This window comes from Pleurodeles waltl, chromosome 1_1 (genome assembly GCF_031143425.1).
Source record: "Pleurodeles waltl isolate 20211129_DDA chromosome 1_1, aPleWal1.hap1.20221129, whole genome shotgun sequence".
Taxonomy (NCBI): Eukaryota; Metazoa; Chordata; class Amphibia; order Caudata; family Salamandridae; genus Pleurodeles; species Pleurodeles waltl.
Genome location: NC_090436.1, coordinates 970,360,405 through 970,386,763, shown reverse-complemented (window position 1 = coordinate 970,386,763; position 26,359 = coordinate 970,360,405). Strand labels below are relative to the sequence as shown.

At 48.4% G+C, this 26,359-nt stretch overlaps 1 protein-coding gene across 1 annotated transcript in view; it reads left to right on the top strand.

The window, feature by feature from the left end:
* Window positions 1-26,359, top strand: part of FAM241A (family with sequence similarity 241 member A) — a 138,125-nt gene that overhangs the window by 48,474 nt on the left and 63,292 nt on the right. The gene's annotated exons all lie outside the window — the stretch shown is intronic.

Sequence of the window (26,359 nt, the reverse complement as noted above, 5' to 3'; positions counted from 1 at the left end):
TCGCAAATTGGACCTGTAGAGAGAGGGGACGTCGAGCAAGACAAAGAGCCCTCACTGAAGCAGGTAGCACCCGGAGAAGTGCCAGAAACAGGCACTACGAGGATGCGTGAAACGGTGCTCGCCGAAGTTGCACAAAGGAGTCCCACGTCGCCGGAGACCAACTTAGAAAGTCGTGCAATGCAGGTTAGAGTGCCGTGGACCCAGGCTTGGCTGTGCACACAGGATTTCCGCCGGAAGTGCACAGGGGCCGGAGAAGCTTGCAAAGTCGCGGTTCCCAGCAATGCAGGCCAGCGAGGTGAGGCAAGGACTTACCTCCACCAAACTTGGGCTGAAGAGTCACTGGACTGTGGCGGTCACTTGGACGGTGTCGCTGGATTCGAGGGACCTTGCTCGTCGTGCTGAGAGGAGACCCAAGGGACCGGAAATGCAGCTTTTTGGTGCCTGCGGTTGCAGGGGGAAGATTCCGTCAACCCACGGGAGATTTCTTCGGAGCTTCTGGTGCAGAGAGGAGGCAGACTACCCCCACAGCATGCACAAGCAGGAAAACAGTCGAGAAGGCGGCAGGATCAGCGTTACAGAGTTGCAGTAGTCGTCTTTGCTACTATGTTGCAGGTTTGCAGGCTTCCAGCGCGGTCAGCGGTCGATTCCTTATCAGAAGGTGAAGAGGGAGATGCAGAGGAACTCGGCTGAGCTCATGCATTCGTTATCTCAAGTTTCCCCAGAGACAGAGACCCTAAATAGCCAGAAAAGAGGGTTTGGCTACCTAGGAGAGAGGAAAGGCTACTAACACCTGAAGGAGCCTATCACAAGGAGTCTCTGACGTCACCTGGTGGCACTGGCCACTCAGAGCAGTCCAGTGTGCCAGCAGCACCTCTGTTTCCAAGATGGCAGAGGTCTGGAGCACACTGGAGGAGCTCTGGACACCTCCCAGGGGAGGTGCAGGTCAGGGGAGTGGTCACTCCCCTTTCCTTTGTCCAGTTTCGCGCCAGAGCAGGGGCTAAGGGGTCCCTGAACCGGTGTAGACTGGCTTATGCAGAATTGGGCACATCTGTGCCCAACAAAGCATTTCCAGAGGCTGGGGGAGGCTACTCCTCCCCTGCCTTCACACCATTTTCCAAAGGGAGAGGGTGTCACACCCTCTCTCAGAGGAAGTTCTTTGTTCTGCCATCCTGGGCCAGGCCTGGCTGGACCCCAGGAGGGCAGATGCCTGTCTGAGGGGTTGGCAGCAGCAGCAGCTGCAGAGAAACCCCAGGAAGGGCAGTCTGGCAGTACCAGGGTCTGTGCTACAGACCACTGGGATCATGGAATTGTACCAACAATGCCAGGATGGCATAGAGGGGGCAATTCCATGATCATAGACATGTTACATGGCCATATTCGGAGTTACCATGGTGAAGCTACATATAGGTAGTGACCTATATGTAGTGCACGCGTGTAATGGTGTCCCCGCACTCACAAAGTTCAGTGAATTGGCTCTGAACAATGTGGGGGCACCTTGGCTAGTGCCAGGGTGCCCTCACACTAAGTAACTTTGCACCTAACCTTTACCAGGTAAAGGTTAGACATATAGGTGACTTATAAGTTACTTAAGTGCAGTGTAAAATGGCTGTGAAATAACGTGGACGTTATTTCACTCAGGCTGCAGTGGCAGGCCTGTGTAAGAATTGTCAGAGCTCCCTATGGGTGGCAAAAGAAATGCTGCAGCCCATAGGGATCTCCTGGAACCCCAATACCCTGGGTACCTCAGTACCATATACTAGGGAATTATAAGGGTGTTCCAGTAAGCCAATGTAAATTGGTAAAAATGGTCACTAGCCTGTTAGTGACAATTTGAAAGTAATGAGAGAGCATAACCACTGAGGTTCTGGTTAGCAGAGCCTCAGTGAGACAGTTAGGCACCACACAGGGAACACATACATGCACACCTATGAGCACTGGGGCCCTGTGTGACAGGGTCCCAGTGACACATACATATAGGCCACAAACCTATGAGCACTGGGGTCCTGACCAGCAGGATCCCAGTGACACATAACAAACATACTGAAAACATAGTGTTTTCACTATGAGCACTGAGGCCTGGCTATCAGGATCCCAGTGAGACAGTGAAAACAGTGACAAACACCCTGACATACACTCACAAACAGGCCAAAAGTGGGGGTAACAAGGCTAGAAAGAGGCTACCTTCTCACACAACCCCCCCCCAAACGAAGGACAATAAGGCTAACCTTGGCCAGTTGAGACTTTATTGTCTAAGTGGTGATAAGTAGAGAGTAGCTCTGCAATAGACTGGTTACTCCCTTTATCATCCACTATATGGTTACTTCCCTGTGGGGATGTAAACCACCCTGTTTGAAGTTTTTTAGCTAACCAACAATGTGAAGATGTATTTTCAGAGTTTCTATCAGTAAGTTTTAGTTTAGAGCAGTGGGAATTATCCACTGAACCTATTTGTAATGATGGAAATGCCAGACAGGGATGCTGTCTCAGTAAAGCCATAGCTGGGCAAAAACTTTGTCCATTTGGCTGGAAGAGAGAACAGGGATGCTGTTTCTCTTGAGTTGGAGCAGGGCAGGGAGGCTGTCCTATGAGCTCCACACTAGGGCAGGGATGCTGTCCTAAGTGTTGTGAGGTAGTGCAGGGTTTCTGCACTAAAGTTTCTCTGGGAGGGTTGGAGGGATGCTCCATGTTAACTAAAATGGTGCTGTTTTTCTCACCAATGTTAGTTATCCCACAGAGAGGTACTTCCACCTCAGGGAGTACAGTTTTGCCAACTGATGATTCCCTTGGAACAGGTGCCACCCCAGGAGAGGTTTCTCCCACCACAGGAATAGTATCCTGAATGGTAGGGTGGTTAGGGGATACTGTGATACCCTTTTTACCTGTTGATGGAGAGGGATCCTGAGTTTTCAGGCCTTCTCTCCTTTGCTTTTTCATTTCACTTGAAATGAGAGGGAACAATTCCTCAGGGATGCCCAGCATGGCTGCATGGGCATAAAACTCTACATCAGCCCAACCTGAGGCCTCTAGGTCATTACCTAAGAGACAGTCTACAGGCAAGCTAGGTGATACCACCACCTGCTTAGGGCCAGTAACTCCACCCCAACTAAACTGAATTATAGCTAAGGGAAGAAACTTAGTGGAGTTATGGACATCAATAATCTTATACTGTTGTCCAATGATGTGTTGTTCAGGAGGCACTAGTTTTTCAGTCACCAAAGTGAAACTGGCACCTGTGTCCCTGTAGGCCAAGGCCTCAACACCATTTATTGAAACTGTCTGCCTGTACTTATCCATTGTAAGGGGACAAGCAGCCAGTGTGGCAAGGCCAATGCCACTAGGTGTGACAGAAACTGTCTTGGGACTGATTACATCAGTTTCCACTATGGACCCATAAGTGAACCCAACTACACCTTTTGCTTGACTGTTGCCAGCAGTCCCACCACTAGTACCACTACTGCTAGGGGCACTAGAGCTTGATGTATTAGTGGTGGTAGGCTCAGGGGGTTTACCTGGACAGGACTTATCCCCTGGCCTATGGCCTCTGTTTTTACACACAAAGCACCAAGGCTTTTTAATGTGTGCAGGTTGGGAAGAAGAGGAAGAATTTGTTTTATCCCCACCCCCTGAAGAGTGTTTAAGATTTGAAGTGGGATCTTTGGTTTTACCCTTATCCCCATGCTTATCTTGAGATTTTTCACCATCTTTCTTCTTATTGCCATCTTTGTCACCCCCTGTATGAACTTTTCTGTTCACCCTTGTTCTGACCCATTTGTCTGCCTTCTTTCCCAATTCTTGGGGAGAGGTCAGATCAGAGTCTACCAGGTACTGGTGCAACAAATCAGACACACAATTATTAAGTATATGCTCTCTCAGGATTGTGTTATACAGGCTTTCATAATCAGTAACTTTACTGCCATGCAACCACCCCTCCAAGGCCTTCACTGCCTGGTCAATGAAATCAACCCAGTCTTGTGAAGACTCCTTTTTGGTATCTCTGAACTTTATCCTGTACTGTTCAGTGGTTAAGCCATAACCATCCAGGAGTGCATTCTTAAGAACTTGGAAATTGTTAGCATCATTTTCTTTTACAGTAAGGAGCCTATCCCTACCTTTTCCAGTAAATGATAGCCATAGGATAGCAGCCCACTGCTTTTGAGGGACATCCTGTACAGCACAGGCCCTCTCAAGTGCAGCAAACCACTTGTTAATGTCATCCCCCTCCTTGTAAGGGGGAACTATCTTATGCAGATTCCTGGAATCATGCTCTTTTGCAGGATGACTATGGGGAATACTGCTGCTGCCACCATGGGTATCTAAACCCATTTTCTGTCTTTCCCTCTCTATTTCTAAAGACTGTCTATCCAAATCCAGCTGTTGCTTCTTGAGCTTCAGTCTGGTTTGCTCCACTCTCAATCTATTGAGCTCCCTTTCTAACAATCTGTCATCAGGGTGGGTGGGAGGGACATTTCTAGATACAGAGGTATGATGGGAATGAACAGAAGGAGACCTGTCCCTTACAGAGGGCACCCTAACAGCTTGGCTACCAGTATAATGTGAGAGCACATCATCAGTATGATGTGATTCAACCTCTGTACCAACTATGCTAGACTGTCTAGTAATGGGCAGGCTGAGAAGTTTCTTTCCTGAACCTTTTCCTGGGGGAGTCCCTGGATCAGATTGAGAACCATTAGCTACTTTTTCTACAGATTGGGCACTTATGGCCTTATCCTGTACTCTAAGCATATTAATTAACAGTTCTAAGGAAGGATTCTTCCCTACACTCAAACCTCTCTCTATGCAGAGACTCCTTGCTCCTTTCCAGCTAAGGTGATCATATGCAAGTTTGGACAGTTCAACTTTTTGGCCTGTGCCAGACATTTTTTAGAGAGAGTTAAAGTGATAGACAAAGAGAAAAAAGTTTTCAGAACTTTTTGGAAAGACAGAAAAAACTTTTTAAACTTTTAAGAACTTTTTGAAAGTTTAGAAGTACTTTTCAGCACTTAGAAAAGAGTGAAAAGAGGAAATGCAAAACTTTTTGGCTATGTGTATATACACTGACCTTGTTTTGTATATTTTTCTCTTATGAAAAGTACAATGACAAGAGTGGTAAGTAGTCTCAAGCACTTATCCCACCACTGCACAACCAATGTAGGAGGCTGGACTGGCTTGTAGTGAGTACCAAGGGGTACTTGCACCTTGCACCAGGCCCAGTTATCCCTTATTAGTGTATAGGGTGTCTAGCAGCTTAGGCTGATAGATAATGGTAGCTTAGCAAAGCAGCTCAGGCTGAACTAGGAGACGTGTGAAGCTACTACAGTACCACCTAGTGTCATATGCACAATATCATAAGAAAACACAATACACAGTTATACTAAAAATAAAGGTACTTTATTTTTATGACAATATGCCAAAGTATCTTAGAGTGTACCCTCAGTAAGAGGATAGGAAATATACACAAGATATATATACACAATAGCAAAAATATGCAGTATAGTCTTAGAAAACAGTGCAAACAATGTATAATTACAATAGGATGCAATGGGGAAACATAGGGATAGGGGCAACACAAACCATATACTCCAAAAGTGGAATGTGAACCACGAATGGACCCCAAACCTATGTGACCTTGTAGAGGGTCGCTGGGACTATCAGAAAATAGTGAGAGTTAGAAAAATAACCCTCCCCAAGACCCTGAAAAGTGAGTGCTAAGTGCACCAAAGTTCCCCTAAGGACAAAATAGTCGTGTTAGAGGGAAAATGCAAGGAAAACACAAATCAGCAATGCAACAACGATGGATTCCTGACTGAGGGTACCTGTGGAACAAGGGGACCAAGTCCAAAAGTCACAAGCAGCTCGGAGATGGGCAGATGCCCAAGAAATGCCAGCGGTTGGTGCAAAGAAGCTCTTACTAGGCTGAAGAACTGTGAATACTGCAGGAACGACAAGGGCTAGAGACTTCCCCTTTGGAGGATGGATCCCCACCGCCTTGGAGAGTCGTGCAGAAGTGTTTTCCCGCCGGATGGACGCCAACAAGCCTTGCTACACGCAAATCGTGCGTTTGGCGTTTTTGGACGCTGCTGGGGCCCAGGAGGGACCAGGAGGTCGCAAATTGGACCTGTAGAGAGAGGGGACGTCGAGCAAGACAAAGAGCCCTCACTGAATCAGGTAGCACCCGGAGAAGTGCCAGAAACAGGCACTACGAGGATGCGTGAAACGGTGCTCGCCGAAGTTGCACAAAGGAGTCCCACGTCGCCGGAGACCAACTTAGAAAGTCGTGCAATGCAGGTTAGAGTGCCGTGGACCCAGGCTTGGCTGTGCACACAGGATTTCCGCCGGAAGTGCACAGGGGCCGGAGAAGCTTGCAAAGTCGCGGTTCCCAGCAATGCAGGCCAGCGAGGTGAGGCAAGGACTTACCTCCACCAAACTTGGGCTGAAGAGTCACTGGACTGTGGCGGTCACTTGGACGGTGTCGCTGGATTCGAGGGACCTTGCTCGTCGTGCTGAGAGGAGACCCAAGGGACCGGAAATGCAGCTTTTTGGTGCCTGCGGTTGCAGGGGGAAGATTCCGTCAACCCACGGGAGATTTCTTCGGAGCTTCTGGTGCAGAGAGGAGGCAGACTACCCCCACAGCATGCACAAGCAGGAAAACAGTCGAGAAGGCGGCAGGATCAGCGTTACAGAGTTGCAGTAGTCGTCTTTGCTACTATGTTGCAGGTTTGCAGGCTTCCAGCGCGGTCAGCGGTCGATTCCTTATCAGAAGGTGAAGAGGGAGATGCAGAGGAACTCGGCTGAGCTCATGCATTCGTTATCTCAAGTTTCCCCAGAGACAGAGACCCTAAATAGCCAGAAAAGAGGGTTTGGCTACCTAGGAGAGAGGAAAGGCTACTAACACCTGAAGGAGCCTATCACAAGGAGTCTCTGACGTCACCTGGTGGCACTGGCCACTCAGAGCAGTCCAGTGTGCCAGCAGCACCTCTGTTTCCAAGATGGCAGAGGTCTGGAGCACACTGGAGGAGCTCTGGACACCTCCCAGGGGAGGTGCAGGTCAGGGGAGTGGTCACTCCCCTTTCCTTTGTCCAGTTTCGCGCCAGAGCAGGGGCTAAGGGGTCCCTGAACCGGTGTAGACTGGCTTATGCAGAATTGGGCACATCTGTGCCCAACAAAGCATTTCCAGAGGCTGGGGGAGGCTACTCCTCCCCTGCCTTCACACCATTTTCCAAAGGGAGAGGGTGTCACACCCTCTCTCAGAGGAAGTTCTTTGTTCTGCCATCCTGGGCCAGGCCTGGCTGGACCCCAGGAGGGCAGATGCCTGTCTGAGGGGTTGGCAGCAGCAGCAGCTGCAGAGAAACCCCAGGAAGGGCAGTCTGGCAGTACCAGGGTCTGTGCTACAGACCACTGGGATCATGGAATTGTACCAACAATGCCAGGATGGCATAGAGGGGGCAATTCCATGATCATAGACATGTTACATGGCCATATTCGGAGTTACCATGGTGAAGCTACATATAGGTAGTGACCTATATGTAGTGCACGCGTGTAATGGTGTCCCCGCACTCACAAAGTTCAGTGAATTGGCTCTGAACAATGTGGGGGCACCTTGGCTAGTGCCAGGGTGCCCTCACACTAAGTAACTTTGCACCTAACCTTTACCAGGTAAAGGTTAGACATATAGGTGACTTATAAGTTACTTAAGTGCAGTGTAAAATGGCTGTGAAATAACGTGGACGTTATTTCACTCAGGCTGCAGTGGCAGGCCTGTGTAAGAATTGTCAGAGCTCCCTATGGGTGGCAAAAGAAATGCTGCAGCCCATAGGGATCTCCTGGAACCCCAATACCCTGGGTACCTCAGTACCATATACTAGGGAATTATAAGGGTGTTCCAGTAAGCCAATGTAAATTGGTAAAAATGGTCACTAGCCTGTTAGTGACAATTTGAAAGTAATGAGAGAGCATAACCACTGAGGTTCTGGTTAGCAGAGCCTCAGTGAGACAGTTAGGCACCACACAGGGAACACATACATGCACACCTATGAGCACTGGGGCCCTGTGTGACAGGGTCCCAGTGACACATACATATAGGCCACAAACCTATGAGCACTGGGGTCCTGACCAGCAGGATCCCAGTGACACATAACAAACATACTGAAAACATAGTGTTTTCACTATGAGCACTGAGGCCTGGCTATCAGGATCCCAGTGAGACAGTGAAAACAGTGACAAACACCCTGACATACACTCACAAACAGGCCAAAAGTGGGGGTAACAAGGCTAGAAAGAGGCTACCTTCTCACAGTGTGAGAGCAGTTTCACTGCCAATTCGACTTGCCATTTAAAAGTACTTGCTAAGCCTAATACTCCCCTTTTTCTACATATGTCACCCCTAAGGTAAGCCCTAGGTAACCCATAGGGCTGGGTGCTGTGTAGTTTACATGTCCTGGTAGTGTAAAACTCCTAAATATGTTTTTTCACTGCTGAGAGGCCTGCTCCTTTCATAGGCTAACATTAGGGCTACCCTCGTATACTTTTTGGTAGCTGCTGATCTGAAAGGAGTAGGAAGGTCATATTCAGTATGGCCAGAATGGTAATACAAAATCCTGCTGACTGGTGAAGTTGGAGTTAATATTACTATTTTAGAAATGGCACTTTTAGAAAGTGAGCATTTCTCTGTACTTAAGTCCTTCTGTGCCATACAATCCATGTCTGACTAGGTTCAGTTGACAGCTCCCTTGTGCATTCACTCAGACAAACTCCAAACACAGGATGCTCAGCCTCACTTGCATACATCTGCATTTTGAATGGGTCTTCCTGGGCTGGGAGGGTGGAGGGCCTGACACTTACATGTCAAAGGACAGTAGCCTGCCCTCACACAAAGGACTGCCATACCCCCTACTGGAATCCTGGCAGACAGGATTGAACTGAAAGGGGACCTTGTGCACTTCTAAGCCACTCTTTGAAGTCTCCCGCACTTCAAAGGCACATTTGGGTATTTAAACAGGGCATCTGCCCCTACCAACTCAGACACTTCCTGGAGAAGAGGACCTGCACCAGAACCTGCAACCTGCCAAGAAGAACTGCCTGGCTGCCCAAAGGACTCACCTGACTGCTTTCTGTGAAGGACTGCTGCCTTGCTGTTGCCCTGCCACCTTGCTGCTCTCTGGCTGTGCTGAGAAGTGCTCTCCAGGGGCTTAGATAGAGCTTGCCTCCTGTTCCCTGAAGTCTCAGGAACAAAAAGACTTCATTCCTGCAAGAAGAACTCCCTGTGAGGCGAAAATCGGCGCACAGCCTGCCAGAAACAATGCACAGCCTACATCGCAGTGAAAAATTCACTGCATGCCGAACCGGAACGACGACGCCCGACTTCGCAAGGAGAAGATCGATGCAGCGGCAGCATAGCGACTGGAAATGTAATGCACGGCTCACTGGATCGGCGCATAGCCAAGCCAGAACTAAGCAGCCAGACTTCCATAGAGTAATCGACACAGCGCCTGTGACTTTGTCCTGTCAGGCCGTATTTCAACGCATTGTCCCTGGGGCGTCTGAAAGCCCCGCAACCTGAAGAGGATCCAAGACCGAGCACTAGAATCAACGCAAAGCCTTCCCTGCTTGAAAAAAAAAATGACGCATCGCCATGTGCGTCAGGAGAAATCGACGTACACCTCGCTGTTTTCCACGCATCTCCTCCTCTACGGTTCTTTGAGAAGATTTTGAATGCAAACCAGGTACTTTGTGCTTGCAAGAGACACTTTATATCATTTTTACAGTGATATCTCAACATGTACTTATGGCATCTTAATCGTTTTGACCTGCATCTTACCAGATAAATATTATATACTTTTCTAAACACTGTGTGGTGTATTTTTGTGGTGTTCTACTGTGTTATTGCATGATTAATTGCATACATACTTTACACATTACCTTCTAAGTTAAGCCTGACTGCTCAGTGCCAAGCTACCAGAGGGTGGGCACAGGATAATTTGCATTGTGTGTGACTTACCCTGACTAGATTGAGGGTCCTTGCTTGGAAAGGGGGTAACCTGACTGTCAGCCAAAGACCCCATTTCTAACAAAAGGCATTCGCTATCCAGTACACTCGCTGATACCTACCGTTATACATGTTCTGCACACATAACTCCCCTTCAAGTTTTGATTGCAAGTAGTTTAATAACCATTGTATCTCATCCACAGCGGAGTAAAATTAATATCACCTGGTCTGCATGATTAATTCAGCATTGGAACAAAACAATCACATCTAAAAATCACAAATTTAATACCAGTATTATTTGTTACATCTTGTAGCAAAACCTTTATGCATCATGCACAATTTTATAATTATTTTTTTTCCAAAGATATGCCATACAAAGACTTAGGCCCTCATTACGAGTGGACCGAAAACTTGATTAAAACCAACTCCACCAAGTCGTGATTTATCGGGTCTTATAAATGCAACACATTTGCAAGTTTGTGAGGAAATGGCATGTTGATTTCAGTGCATACCCACCACAATCTGCATGTTGTGGTGAATACCTGGTACATTTTCTTTAATAAATAATGGCAGGCTTGACCTGCTGGTATTTATCTCAGTTCTCTTAATTGCGATAAGTGCCTTAACAGCAGTTACCAGGAATATCACAATTAACTTGGCCCTTGGTAAGGAGGGAAGTAGTGTTGTTAAATTACTCATGTAATCAAAGTTCTCTTTCTCAATCCACATATTGCACTCCCACCTTTGTCAGCTCGGTTACACGTTTTTGACCCCTACATTTGCATAATGCTTTCTGAATTGAAGAAAGTTTATAAACACTGGGGGTGGCTATATTCTTTAAAATAATATTGAAAACAGTAGCAATCATAAGAGGAGAAAAAGAAATGGACCAGTGTTGGAGCCCTGTGAAAGAAGGCAGTCGTCTTATAAATTTAGAACATTCCCCATGTTGAAAAGAACAATTCACTGCACAGTGGGGACTTTGGTTGTCCATTACAATCACATTAGCAGCCCGACAGCAACAATGTATCAATCAATCAAAAAAAATTATAGAGCGCGCCACTCACCCGTGAGGGTCTCAAGGCGCTTTGGGGGGGGCGGGTGGCCAAAGGGGGGAAGGAGGGTCACTGTTCGAACAACCATGCCTTGAGGTTCTTTCTGAAGAGCAGGAGGTCTTTGGTTTTGCGAAGGTTGGTGGGGAGGGAATTCTAGGTTTTGGGGGCGAGGTAGGAGAAGGACCTGCCTCCTGTGGTGGTGTGTTGGATGCGGGGGACTGTGGCGAGGGCGAGGTCGGCTGATTGGAGGTTGCGTGTGGGAGTGTGGAAGTTCACTCTTTCATTGAGGTAGGTTGGGCCGGTGTTGTGGAGGGATTTGTGTGCCTGGATGAGGATCTTGAATGTGATTCTCTTGTCTATGGGGAGCCAGTGAAGGGATTTGAGGTGTGGTGAGATTAATTCGTGGTGGGGAGGCCAAGGACGAGGCGTGCAGCTGTGTTCTGGATTCTCTGGAGTTTGCGTTTGAGTTTGAGTGTGGTGCCGGCGTAGATGGCGTTACCGTAGTCTAGTCTGCTGATGATGAGTGCATGGGTGACTGTCTTCCTGGTCTCTGGGGGAATCCATTTGAAGGATTTTTTTTAGAGTGCGAAGTGTGTGAAAGCAGGAGGAGGATAGAGCATTGATTTGCTGTGTCATGGAGAGGGAGGGGTGCAGGATGATGCCGAGGTTGCGTGCGTGGTTTGCGGGGGTGGGTGCGGGCCTAGGGCGGTGGGCCACCAGGAGTCGTCGCATGTGTTTTTGTTGGGGCCGAAGATGATGATCTTGGTTTTGTTGGAGTTAAGCTTGAGGTGGTTAGTTGTCATCCAGTTGGCGGTGTCGAGGAGAGCAGCGTGTAGGTTTGTTTTGGCGGTGGTGGGGTTGCAGGTGAGGGAGAGGATGAGTTGGGTGTCATCTGCGTAGGAGAGGATAGTGATTCCATGTGATCGGAGGATGTTGGCTAGGGGGATCATGTAAATGTTGAAGAGTGTGGGGCTGAGGGAGGACCCTTGGGGGACTCCGCAGATGATCTTGGTAGCGGTGGAGTGGAAAGGTGGAAGGCGGACTCTCTGGGTCAAGTTGGTGAGGAAGGAGGTGAGCCAGTCTAAGGCTTTGTGGCGAATTCCTATGTTGTGAAGGCGTGTGCGGAGTGTGTGGTTGCAGACGGTGTCAAAGGCTGCGAAGAGGTTTAGGAGGATGAGTGCGACGGTCTCGCCTTTGTCGACTTTGGTCCTGATGTCGTCAGTGCATGCGATGAGGGCTGTTTCCGTGCTGTGGTTCTTGCGGAACCTGGATTGTGAGGGGTCAAGAGTGTTGTTTTCTTCGAGGAAGTGGGATAGGCGGGCGTTGACTATTTTCTCGGCAACCTTGTCGGGGAAAGGGAGGAGGGAGATGGGGCGATAGTTGGAGAGGATCTCTGGGTCGGCTTTGTTTTTTTTTTTTAGGAGAGCAGTGATTTCTGCATGCTTCCAGGGGTCTGGGTAGGTGGCGGAGTCGAAAGAGGAATTGATTATGTCGCGGAGTATGGGGTTGATGATTGGGCTGGCTTTGTTGTAGATGCGATGTGGACAGGGGTCAGAGGGGGATCCGGAGTGGATGGAGTTCATGTTTTTTTCGGTTTCTTTGTGTGTGGTGGGGGCCCAGGTGGTGAGTGTGTTGGGGGGGGGGTCATGAGCGGGGGTTGAGTTGGGTGGGCGAGGGGTGTGTTTGGTGGGTGTGTGTGGTATGAAGCTGTTGTGCATGTCCAGGATTTTGTGGTGGAAGTGGTTGGAGAGGGTGCCACATAGGGGCTGTGTGTGTGAGGGGTCTATGTTGCTGGCTTTGGGTTTGGCAAGTTCATCAATGATGGTGAAGAGTACTTTGCTGTTTTGAGAGTTGTTGTCAAGACGTGTCTTGTAGTGAACTCTTTTGGCGGTGCGGATGGTGGTTTTGAGGGTGGAGAAGTTGGTTGTAGAGGGTTCTTTTCACCATATTTTCTCAGCTTGGCGGCATTTGCGCTTGGAGTTCGGGGGTGAACCATGGGGCGTTCCTGATGTTGCGGGTGGTGATGTGTTTTCTGAAAGGGGGTAGTGTGTCTGCGCAGGTGGTGATCCATTTAGAGAGGTTGTGTGCTTCTGTGTTGGGGTCGTTGGTGTGGGGGGGGGGTTGTGAGCCAGTTGGGAGTTCAGGCATTCTGTGGGGATCTTGTCCCACATGCGGTAAGGTGTGGTGTGTTGATGGTGGTGTGTGGGGGGTTTGGTGAAGGAGAAGTGGACGCAGTGGTGGTCAGTCCAGAGGAGTTCGGTGTTGTGGGTGTAGGCTATGTGTTGGCTTGAGGTGAAAATTGCGCTGAGCGTGTGTCCTGCTGAGTGGGTGGGGTCCGGTGACCAGTTGTTTGAGTCCGAGGTTGGTGAAGTTGTCTATGAGGGAGGTAGAGTTGTGGTCTTGTAGGTTTTCCAAGTGAAAGTTGAAATCACCGAGGAGGATGAAGTCTGTGGAAGTGAGGGCGTGTGAGCTGATGGTGTCGCAGAAGGCGGGGCGTGGTCCTGGTGGTCTGTAGATAAATGTACCTCTGAGGGTGGAGGAGTTAATGTGGATCAGGAAGTGCATGTGTTCTGTGTTGTCGATAGTGTCTTGGGAGCTGGTGGTGACTTTGATGGTGTCCCTGTGTAGGATGGCGATGCCACCACCTGGCCTGTTGAGGCGGTCTTTGCGTTGGAGTTTGTATCCCTTGGGGGTGGCGATGGCTATGTCGGGTTCCGAGGAGGGGTTGGTCCAGGTTTCCGTGAGGAAGGCGATGTCAGGTGAGTGTGATGTGATGAGGTCCCAGAGTTCTATTGCATGTTTGTGAAGGGAGCGGGTGTTGAGGAGCAGGCAGTTAACGTGGTTGTGGTGGGTGATATTGGTGTGGTGCCTGAGGGTGTTGTTGCGGGGTGTGTTCTGGTTGTGGGCTGGTGTGCGGCAGGGCTGGTTGGTGGGGTTGGAGGAAGAGCAGGTGAGTATTGCATTGGGGGTGTTGTGTTTGTTGCCGGGGGTCGCTATGGTTGGTGTGTGGTGTGAGGGATGAGGAGCAGGAGAAATGACAGGTGTGGCAGAGTGTGTGTGGGGCTGGAAAGGGTGCAGGTGGGGCGGGGGACTGGGTTGAGTGAATGGAGGGTGAGGGGTGAGTAGGTTTGTCTGAGAGGGCCAGGGGGACTGGCGTTGGGCGCGGACTTGGCGCAGACGGGCTTGCCTTTGGCGCGCGTCCGCGCTGCGGCTGCCCTAGATGGGGGAGGGAGAGAGTGGCAGCTGGGAGGAGGGAGGGCTGAGCGAATGGGAAGGCTGGGGGCGTGGGGCCGCAGGGGATGGCAGCATCGGGAAAATTTGAAAGACAAACGGACGGCGATGGGGGAGGCGGGAGGGGCTGCGGGGACGCAGCGGCTGGGGATACAACAAGGAAGAGAAACGGACTGTGAGGAGGCGGGAGGGGCCGCGGGAACGCAGCGGCTGGGGATACAACAAGGAAGAGAAACGGACAGTGAGGGTGAGGGGGAGGCGGGAGGGACCACGGGGACGCAGCGGCTGGGGATTCAACAAGGAAGAGAAACGGACGGTGAGGAGGTGGTGTGGGGCGGCGGAGTGGGGAGCGACCTGCCTGCTGAAGCAGGGTTAAAATGTTGCTCCTCGTTAACGCGCCGCGGCTGCCATACATGGGGAGGGAGGGAGTGGCAGCTGGGAGGAGAGAGGGCTGAGCGAATGGGAAGGCTGGGGGGGTGGGGCCGCAGGGGTTGGCAGCGGCGGGAAAATTTGAAAGAGAAACAGACGGTGAGAAGGAGGGGGGAGGCGGGAGGCGCCGTGGGGACGCAGCGGCTGGGGATAGAACAAGTAAGAGAAACGGACGGTGGGGAGGTGGGAGGGGCCACGGGGACACAGCGGCTGGGGATACAACAAGGAAGAGAAACGAACGGTGGGGAGGCGGGAGGGGCTGCGGGGACGCAGCGGCTGGGGATACAACAAGGAAGAGAAACGGACAGTGAGGAGGAGGCGGGAGGGTCCGCGGGAACGCAGCGGCTGGGGATACAACAAGGAAAAGAAACGGACAGTGAGGGTGAGGGGGGAGGCGGGAGGGGCCACGGGGACGCAGCGGCTGGGGATTCAACAAGGAAGAGAAACGGACGGTGAGGAAGAGGCGGGAGGGCCGTGGGGACGCAGCGGCTGCGGATTCAACAAGGAAGAGAAACGTACGGTGAGGAGGAGGTGGTGCGGGCGGCGGAGTGGGGAGCGACCTGCCTGCTGAAGCAGAGTCAAGGGTTGCTCCTCGTTACCGCGCCGCGGCTGCCATACATGGGGGAGGGAGGGAGGGAGTGGCAGCTGGGAGGAGGGAGGGCTGAGCAAATGGGAAGGCTGGGGGGGTGGGGCCGCAGGGGATGGCAGCATCGGGAAAATTTGAAAGACAAACGGAGGGGGAGGCGGGAGGGGCTGCGGGGACGCAGCGGCTGGGGATACAACAGGGAAGAGAAACGGACTGTGAGGAGGCGGGAGGGGCCGCGGGAACGCAGCGGCTGGGGATACAACAAGGAAGAGAAACGGACAGTGAGGGTGAGGGGGAGGCGGGAGGGGCCACGGGGACGCAGCGGCTGGGGATTCAACAAGGAAGAGAAACGGACGGTGAGGAGGTGGTGTGGGGCGGCGGAGTGGGGAGCGACCTGCCTGCTGAAGCAGGGTTAAAATGTTGCTCCTCGTTAACGCGCCGCGGCTGCCATACATGGGGAGGGAGGGAGTGGCAGCTGGGAGGAGGGATGGCTGAGCGAATGGGAAGGCTGGGGGGGTGGGGCCGCAGGGGTTGGCAGCGGCGGGAAAATTTGAAAGAGAAACAGACGGTGAGAAGGAGGGGGGAGGCGGGAGGGGCCGTGGGGACGCAGCGGCTGGGGATAGAACAAGGAAGAGAAACGGATGGTGGGGAGGCGGGATGGGCCACGGGGACACAGCGGCTGGGGATACAACAAGGAAGAGAAACGAATGGTGGGGAGGCGGGAGGGGCTGCGGGGACACAGCGTCTGGGGATTCAACAAGGAAGATAAATGGACTGTGAGGAGGAGGGGGGAGGGGCCACGGGGACTCGGCAGCAGGGGATTCAACAAGGAAGAGAAACGGACGGTGAGGAGGTGGCGCGGGGCGGCGGAGCGGGAGTGACCTACCTGCTGAAGCAATGTATTGGGAAGCTTTTCTACACCCAGATGTTTTTTTTTTTCTAACAACAATTTATTTGTTTTATTATAAGTACATAGTTGTTACTTACACTGCAAACTGTTGCAGAAACTCTTTAATACAGTGCTAGTGGTTGGCCTCGTTCAACCCACGTCGCCCCTTGGATTACACACAGTTGCAGTATCTAGTCCTCAGTATGCCAACTACTTTCCCCATGCCTAACGGTGCTTCCTGGGGCATTCTCTGGCTATATAAATCAGTTCCTCAAATTTTCTAGAACGGTTCATGCCTGCCCTCCACTCCTTCTTCGTCAGACTTCTGGTGACCTGCAGTATTTAGCCACATTGGTTTTCGCTAATAGTGTGCCCAGCCCCAACAACGTTTGGTCCCCCCTTTGGGTTCCCATGTCATCCACCAGGCCCAACAGTGCAACCCTTGGTGGTGCCTTAAGGTTCTGGCCCAGAACTGCTGATAAGGAAGCAAATCCAGACAGACAGGACTTCTGGATGATGGGACACTCCCAAACCATGTGCTAAAAGTCATCTATATACACCCCACAGAGTTTGCTGGCTTGCCACAAACATTCAGTTGTGCAACAGGTGCAGTCAGTGGGCTGAAGTGGCTAAGGCCTGTGGTACCTTACACACCTCTCTCAACTCGTCCTCGGCCTGTGGGCCAAGCCATCCCACCCAACGTTCCCTCAGATGTGTCAGTGTACATAGGGAATTATTTACCAGGGTTCTATAGGTCTGGAAGATGCCACCCCTGGTGTCACCCATTCAGTAAATGCCAATGGTGTCCCACCCCTTAAACCGTTCAAGCCATGCCACTCAGTCAAGCCATCCACCAACCCATAGGGGGGTTTCCAGCATCACCCGCCCATAAGATTGTCCAAGCCGATCAGTTAAATCTCTGCCCTAAAAGCAGCTTCTGCCGACCACCGCACAGCCATTCATTCACCACAACAGTGTGTGCTGCCCAATAATGAGACCCTCATCAAAGATATATTTGACACACTTGTCAAAAAGAATCAGGGGAGGTAGATTTTCCCAGCGGAATTTCTGCACAGAAAAGCTTATGGCAAACCTAGGCATCGCAACATATCCACACCGCCAGAGGCTCTATGGCCAGGGCATAAAGGGGAAATAGAGGGCATCCCTGTCTAGTATCCTAGCAAATTTGGAATCTTCAGGAGACATCACCTTTGACCTTAACCTGCAAATGTGGCCCAGCATACAGAATATGGACAGAGGCCTGAAATCTGGGTGCCAGTCCCATTTTGATCACTACCCCAGGAAGAAAGGCTCAATCCAGGGAATCAAATGACTTTTCAAAATCAAGCAGCATCAGAGCTGTGGCACAGTGGTGTTCCTGGAATCTGGCCAGGGCGAGGTGAACCCTTTAAATGCAGAGTCTAGTGCCACATTGTGGGATGAAGCTGTGTTGGTCTGTATGGATCAGGCTGCCAAGCCATGAGTCAGATGCGTCGCTAGTAGTTTGGCGTATAGTTTAACCTTGGTGTTAATGAGAAAGATAGGCCGGTAAGAAGCACATTGGTCTGGGGACTTGCCAGGTTTAAGTAGGACCACAATAGTGACCAAGTCTAGAGTGAGTTCATGCAATCTGCTATAGTATTCCATGGGGAACCTGGCCCTGGAATTCTCTCCAGACTGAGTCCTGTGAGGGCATCACAGAGCTCCTCCATAGTCGAGGGCTGCTCAGGGCCTCTCTTTCCCTGTCGTTCAGAGTAGGCAGGGAATATCTGCGATGTAGGGATACCCTGTCTCATATGGAGGATGAGGCCTCACAGCATGGAAGGATTCCTAGTAACTTGGAAACAGCCGCCAAGTCTGGTCCACTAGTAGCCCGTGGGCTGTGTGGCCCAGTGACTTTGGGTACTAATCTTGATGCTAATTCCGTAGCTGCAGAAGCCTGCCCAACATGCCCCCCTATTCGTACACTCTTCCTGCAGAGGTTTCCAAGCATTTTCGGGCCTCATCCAGACATAATTGTTGAAGGTCCGCTTTCTCCACCGCCAAACAGTGGCTCGGAAGTTCTAACAGGGTGCCCCCGCTACGAGTCTCAAGCTTCAAGATTGAAGTCTACAGTTGTGCTAACCAAGTCTGTGTCTCATGGGCCTAACCCCTAAAGCAGGAGTAGGCATTCTTTCGCATAGTTGCCATACAAGCCTTCCACTGTGTCCCTCGTGAGTCAAGTGTTTCACAGTTAATGTCAAGGAAAACCTGTAGGTCAGTCTTCAGGGCTTGAACATGCCATTATTCGGTCAGGAACCAAGCATTGATCTGCAAAATGTGTCTTTCCCTCTCCCTTTTGGCATCTCCCGTCTGAAGGATGACTTAGGCTGGGTCTGATATCTCCCTGACAAGGATGTGAGATCCCCCTGTGCAGAGGAGATCAGCGGCTGGCAATAAGAAAAGATCCATATGGGAAAGGTAGCCATGGGCAGCCGAGATGTGTGTATTCTCGTGCTGTAGGATTCCAGACCCGCCATACTTCACAAAGCCCCAGTCCTGAGGTTGAGCCGGCCAGACCCCTACCCTCCCTAGGCTGTGTGCCAGGGCTCCTGCGAGAGTCCAGGGGACCCAGGATATCCTTGAAATCGCCCCCATGACTAGCTTGTAGGCCGGGAGCGGGATCTGGGGGGGACATAAATGCTTAGGAGGTTACACAGAGAGCCATCTTTCGAACCCTCAACCAACAGGAACCTCCCAAAAGCATTGGTGGGTACCAGGACACCACAATTATTAGCAGAGAGCTGTGGAAAATTGCCTCTCCCCTAGAACTGCAGCCAAAACCTTTGTGATAGTCTCTGGAGCACCAATACCTGGCCAGAAGGGAGCAATTAGTGCCCAAGTGGTGTGTTTTTTGTAGCAGTACAACCTGGGAGTTGTATCTATGGAGGAACTGCTGGACCACACCCTCATAATGTGGCCCTGCAGGCCGGTAACATTCCATGTCGTAGCCGTGAAGGGCATCATGGTGGGTCATGTGGGGCCCTGAATCGGGTGGATAACCTCTCAGCGATATGTATCATGTGGGTGTGGGTTGCAGTAAGTAGGGTAGACCTGTGTTCACCACCCATGGCGCCTAAACTTTATAACTGTAAACCAAACAATATAGCAAATCAACAAAACCCCATCTCCCCCTTTCCTCCCTCTCTATACTCCACCATCCCCCCCCCCAATAGAATCATCTGTTGCCCTAAATCTGTCCACATCACAATCGTGGACAGTGAGGGAAACTGATCAGAGTTGCCATCCTGCAGCTCCCAGCCCCAAAAGCTAGTGAAGGATAAGATGGTGCTGGCGTGCTATGTTATTGTAGAGTAAGTGAAAGCCCCAAATTCACCCTGCATTGAGTCTGCTGTTGTCCTTGTTGGCCTGGGCCCCTTGGTGTCATTCTTCTCCGTTATGGGCAAGTACCTCATTCCTTCATTATCCAAGTTATCCCGGTGGTCGCAGCAAACCCTCCGGAAGCACTTCCTCCATCAGGAGCGACTTTGCTCAGCTCCCATGACCCCCAGAGTTGTTGAGGCAGTTACACCACCTCCTTCACCCCCCACCACATGTACAGAACTCTCCTACCATCTTGGGACCTTTTGCAGGTGCCCTTCACCTCCTCAACACACAGTCTCCAGCTCTGGGCCTCAGCCACATGCGCCCTTTATGGCTGCCTTGGCATTCCGGGAGGCCCCAGCCCTTTCCTGAGTCTGGCAGGGCTCGGTGGCTGTGCTGCATCAGGTCTGACCAATATAGGAGTTGCACCGCGTGCTGCGTCTCGGGCCCCATGCCGTTGTTTCCTTCAGCGGGGCCTGCGTCGCTGTCCAGTGGCCGGACATTGGCAGTCTAGTTATTTCCCCCTCTGGGCCCGTTAGCTGAATGTGATGCGGCACTGGGGACTGGGCCTCCGCGGCCACCCCAAGGTGCCCACATGGGCCGCATACCAGGTCGGCCACATTGCTGAAGGGGCACCAGCCCGTGCCGTGATCCCCTGCGGCTATACCGGGCCAACACTGCTCATCTGTACTCTACTGGGCTGAGCACCTCCAGGGGCAGTTTTATAGTCCTGTAGGGGCAAATTGCTTGACAACACCATTGGCGGTAGTTGTGGACCGGGAGCTGACAGATATTCTTAGTTTTTTGCCCTGAGCTATGCCATCAGGGCAGCACTTTCTGCCATTCAAAATAACTTCTTTTCAACCATTCCTAAAAATACTTGGGGAATTTATAACTTTCTCCGAAATATTCCAGAGCTGTAGTTGGAATAGTAAATAAGCCTCCCGGAATATTTGGGGGGAAGTTGTTCTTTGCCCAAATGTTCTAGGGCTGGAGTTAGAATAGTAATTTTGACCTTCCAGTTATCCCCCACTCCCACTGCTACACTGAGGGTGCAGAAACAAGAATGAGAGAGCCAAGCAGGAGCTCAAGAATGAGCAACCTCCATCTTCACGGCCTGGGATCCGCCCCCCACTCCCAAGTATTTGTAGTAAAGAGTTTTAACCATAGTAAGGTTTTACATTCACCACTATAAACCAATGAAAACTTACATAAACCAGAATCTAGTAGAACAGAAAACTTGAATTAAAAAAGGATTTAACTGAGCGGAATGAGGTTTCCTAATACCTGTCCAGGCACTAGAATATTCATTTAAGTCAAAGTGGGACGACCATGAAAATTTAGAATTAAATTTAATGCCTAAGTAATCACACAGGCCAAGGTTTAATCACAGTAACATTAAAAGCAGCTTGCTAGCCATTTTGTCAATTAGTACTAGATCATCTTCATTAGCTAGCATGGACATATGAACGCCACACCACTTAGGTGGAAAACATCTGAAACATTTTGAGTAACAGTGAGATCCAAGACAAATATATTAAAAAGACAGTGTGCTCAGCCTTACAAGGAGCATTCATATACTTCAAGTCTCCATTTCAGCCTAACTGTACTCAAATCCAATTATTTTCTTAGGGGACTCAGAAAACCCAAAGTTTTAGTTGCATCTAACGCAACCAGTTTGTTCCAAAACCACTTCCTCTAAATCCCTTTGAAAGTAAAGTTAAAGCCCATGAAGCAGCAAAACATTTTATTATTCCAGTTTGCTATGTAAGGTCTTGTAGACACACACTGATAATGACAGGGTATCAGCTGTGCTGGAGCCTACTCTTTTTTCACAAAAATCTTCATTGAGTTTTATAGAACCAACAATTAAAGTACGTCTTGGTGATTTCAGGTGATACAAAGTGACAAAAGATACATTATAAGTCCGAAGGCATGGAAGGGAGTACCTATACAACTAATCATAGCATCAATGAATTGAATATACCAGAGCATAATGATCGTATGATGTGAGCTTTAGTTTAGGCGGACAAAACACTGTCTGATTTAAAGAGGTGGTAGCCAGCATTTAGCCAGAGGGCAGTTTTGTGTTGAACAAAATATGCACCCCTTAAGTGTATCGCACTAGATATCCATCTTTAGAAAAGGGGCAGGAGGGGACACAGTGCAGCTAATAACTAGATTGGCAAAGCATAGAAAATCGTAGATGTTGGTCGTTCACTGCAGATAGTAGGGAGAGACGTTGGTGTTGCATTCCCATCTAGAGTTTGCCAAACTCTCTGCACTGTTTTTGAAGGACTTCCATTCCGTGCCAGTAATTTTAGTGGTGATAGTCAGTGGTAGGTCAAGTAAAGTATTATCATGGGTATCGAGGCATAGAACAGTTGGTGATGTCTGGACCTAGAATTATCTGTGGGAAATTTAAGGAGATTAGTGTTTCAAATATCTCTGTTAGTTGGTTCTCAATAGATGACCAATATGGGCCAAGGAGGGTACATTTAAAGAAGAAACGTCAAGCAATATATGATACACTGTTCCAACCAGAAAGAACGGAAACTAATGGCGGGGGTCCTAAATTCTAGGAGCAAGAAACCTCACACATCCATAGGATGTCATGCTTCATCATCGGAACTGCTCCTCGTCAGACCGGCACTGCAATGTCTGACGGGCACCACCCCTGATGGGGGGGCTCTTTGCCGGAGATCTTTTTCAATGATGGTGCCGTGACCCCAAAGGTTCTGTATTTATGTAAGTGACTGTTACTTCTCCAAGATACTCTCTGGTTTTCAATAATCTGTACACTTGACTAAGGAAACACATGTGGCCCATATAATTAGGAGATACACATAGTCATCTAGGTCCTGATGAAGCATCACTGGTTCCGTATGGACCACCAGGATGCGAAACATGTTGCGAAACATGTTGACCTGTGATAGGGTTGGCTTTGGAAAATCCCCAATTCCTCCCTTTGCTACTTTTACTATAGAGTGATTGATCATTATCTCTGGTTCACTCTCATGACTATACTTTTTAACCTTGGTCCTGACCGTCCATCTGGTCTGATAAAACTATTGACCCAGTGGCGGTTTTGAGAGCCAATTTTAACCACGATTTCTTTCAATCTCCTCTGTCACTTATTCACGCCATTAGTTTCCGTTCTTTCTGTTTGGAACAGTGTATCATATATTTCTTGACGTTTCCATTGGGAGGATATACACTGGACCATAATTCCTCCTAATCCCCCTCTTTTTTGAGGGTACATTTAAAGAACATTTGTTTAGGTGTTCCAGAAGTCAAGTTGCAGATTCCAGCATTTGTCATTGTTGCACAATTTTAACTTGTGTAGACAGGTGTCCAATGAAGGAAGTTATTAGTGAAACATTTTGATTGTGCAAGTGTTGGGACAATGTTGTTGTGAAGTGATGTGTTACAGATTTTTGACCAATATTTCTTCTGAGAGGTAGTCAGTATGTGGGGGGGTTTAGATGTTTGGTACATTTTAAATGTAGTGGTGGCTGTAAAGTTGGAGATGGGTTGGTTAAGGCTTTGTATATTTTCGATGCCCTCTACCCTGCTGAATGCCATGATAACAATCGCAAGGCAATATAGAGGTGGAAAAAATGGGTTTCATTTTGATAATTTAACTTGAAGTTTTAGGAAGGCATAAAAACCTAAGTTGGGCAGATTGAATATGGATTGGAGTTCCGTGAAGGTGCACAGGCTGGTGTTCTCATCATGCAAATCATGGATTAGTCTTATGCCTTTGGATACCCATAAAGAGTTGAAGTCAGTGACTGTTTCGGCCTTGATTTTTGGGTTGTGCCATATGAAAGCTAGTGGAGTTATAGATAGATTAAAGCATATACATCAAAGATCTTCACTTCCACGGGAGAGTGTGATTAACCAGGAAGCCCTAAAAAAAAAAAAACATTAAAAATTTTTTTTCCTAGTCACTTTTTTCTGTAGATATCTGCCCATTTTGGGGCAGAATTTAAATGTTCATGTCTGACATAGATTCCTCAAACAAATCTTATTTTCTGACCGGGTGCTAATGACTTCATTGTTCTTACGATAATTTGAGGGTAGTGTATTAAAGCAATTTAGACATCACTGTTTGATTTCGAAATTTGAAATGGGAATTTGGTGGTCCCATCTTAAACTTAAAGTATAATATCATGTAACATATTATTTCATCAACAGGTCTCCCTTTCATACATAAAAATGGCAAGTCATTTCCATGCTCCTAAAATACTGTGCTTCTAAATTAATACTGTCTGGGCCATTAACAATGACATCACTGTTTATGGAAATCTTGCAGCAGATGACATGAACTCTGAGAACTGGGCATACTTTGTTAAATGTTTAGTGGTGTAAAAGATGTTGTCATCCTGTACATTCACAGGTAACAACCATAGGCATTCCCTTCCTTAAGTTGTTTGCACCATCCAACATTTCCCGCAGATTTTGCTTATTCCTTGACCGCTTGTCATTCTTGAAAACTCACTTAGATAATATGACCTAATTCAGCCTAAAACTATTGAAAATTGCCATTGTTGTAACTTTTCAATTTCTCTCATTTGATATATCAATTGGGGTATTTTTTTGAAGTGCTGGTTATTTTCTACTTCTTTTTGCTATATCTACTGTGTACATTTTCAAACATCTTTTGGTGGGACTGTTAATAATGTATGTAGGATGTACAGTTTTATTTTGTACATAGAATGTACTCCTTGGATGACTTTCTACCAATTTAGCATTTTCCCCTTGTATTTGACTTTTACCTATTTGGTTTATATGGTACAGTATTCTTTGCCTTAGAACCCATGCCAGAAATGAAAGACAAATTGCACTTGGGGGTGCAGAGAGTACAGAAGCAAGGGTGTTGAATTAGGAATTGAGAAACATACTCTCTCTGACTTTACAAACTGTGAAGTATTGTCACCTCACTGAACACAAATGTTCGAATAAGTGAAAATCATTCTTGATATAGCAGGAAAACAAATTAGATGCTAACAAGAATATCTCAGACCTGAAGAATTGTTAACTGAACAATGTATTCCAGGAATTGTTTAAATTAGCATCTAGTAAGGAAGGGGGATACCAAAGTGCAATTAATACAGCACTTGATAGCATGTAGACTTGTTTTACATTACATACATTTACAACGTGAGGTGCAGAGAGAGAGTGATTTTCTAGCAATCACATGGTATTTGGTCATGTGCCAAAGCTGGGACTAGAACCCAGGTCTGCTCTATGTTAAAATGACTACATTTGAGTATGGTAATAAAAACGGATTATTTAATTAAAAGGTGGGATGCGTGCTACCTACTACCTGTTTAACTCTGGAACCATAGGAAAAAAACATTATCCAGTGTTCAGCTGATTGTATTCTTAAGAAGGTGAAAAGGGAAGACAGAATTTACATATTTGCTAATGTATAGTTATGGGCGTCCTGTTTAGTTTGAAAAAGAAGGACATCTGGTAAGTATAAACTTCTAAATTGAAAACTGCATGCACATTTTCCACTCCCCTGCATAAAAACTAAATTCAATTCTCTTGGAGGGGGAGGGCGGAGTTCATCTTGTGTAGACGTTTTTGCTTTTGATCAGGCCACTAGGAGATGACTGATTCTCTTTACGTTTCTTAACAATGGGCTGTGTCCCACATTTCCATTATTGCTATATTTACCTACCTTAACAGGACTATGTGTGAAGGTGCTCTGTTGGACCTATACAATCTTAACACAAGACAGGTTTCTGTTGCCATAACTAGTCTTGTTTTGGACACTGGTGTCTTAAAAGCACCAGACTGGACTTAATGCTGAGTTTTGTTTAGAAGAGTTTTTAACTGGTGTTAGAAAACTCCCCACTTATAATCCTTTTAAGGACCTGTTCTTTTGGCACATACTGAATTAAATTCCTGAGCATGGTGCAGATTGACATCTTGTGCACGTTATCACTGCCTAAGTGCAATGAAATGACACATGGCTTGCACCACTCTCCTTTCTCCTATCTCACCAATAGTCAGCGAGGTAAAACTACTGGAAGCACTTTCTACTTACCTCTCCATCTAGTTACTTCACCTAGCTACAACTCAGAGCCCTCTTCCAATTTTTGGTGCAGGGCCCATTTCATGGACGTCCTTGCACAAAGCCTCCTCCAAAGACTGCATTCAGAGCATTGTTTCTCCTTTTTTGGGGATTTCTTTCCATTTCCTTTTTGATTTATATTTTATTTCCTATCTTTTATCTTTTGCTTTGTTGCACATTGTTATAAGGATTTACTACTTTTGCGCAGCACACAAAGTGCAAATAAGTGATGGAGGGCCTCCCAGAAAAGTTTATACAAGGTTGAAGCTGAGGTGGCCCAAAGCTAGGAGTAAAAATAGCGAATTATTTTTTCCCAGGCCTTTGATAATGTAACGTTCCAATGCTTTGTGAGGGCCCCCTGTTTTTAGGAATAGCAGTCAGTTACTTCAGGTTTGGGACTTTAATAGATTCACATGCTTGAATCATTCATCCTCGTTGAGATGGGTGTCCAAGGTACATTAGAAAAGTAATATCATCATGGACATAGAACATAGAGGCCTTGGGCCTTTTGGGTTAGTAACCTATCCTAGTCATTATTTAAAAAAGGTGAACCCTCTTCAAGTCTCATGAAATTCCTAGACGTATGCACAGCAGAAGACTTTCAAGCTCTGTGGATACCATGAAGCTATGTGGCATGTCTGGAGCTCCCAAACAAGGCCTACAGTTCTTCTTCCAAATATGACGTTGGGGAGTACACAGTATGACAGAATCTATTGACAACCTTTTAAGCGTTTTA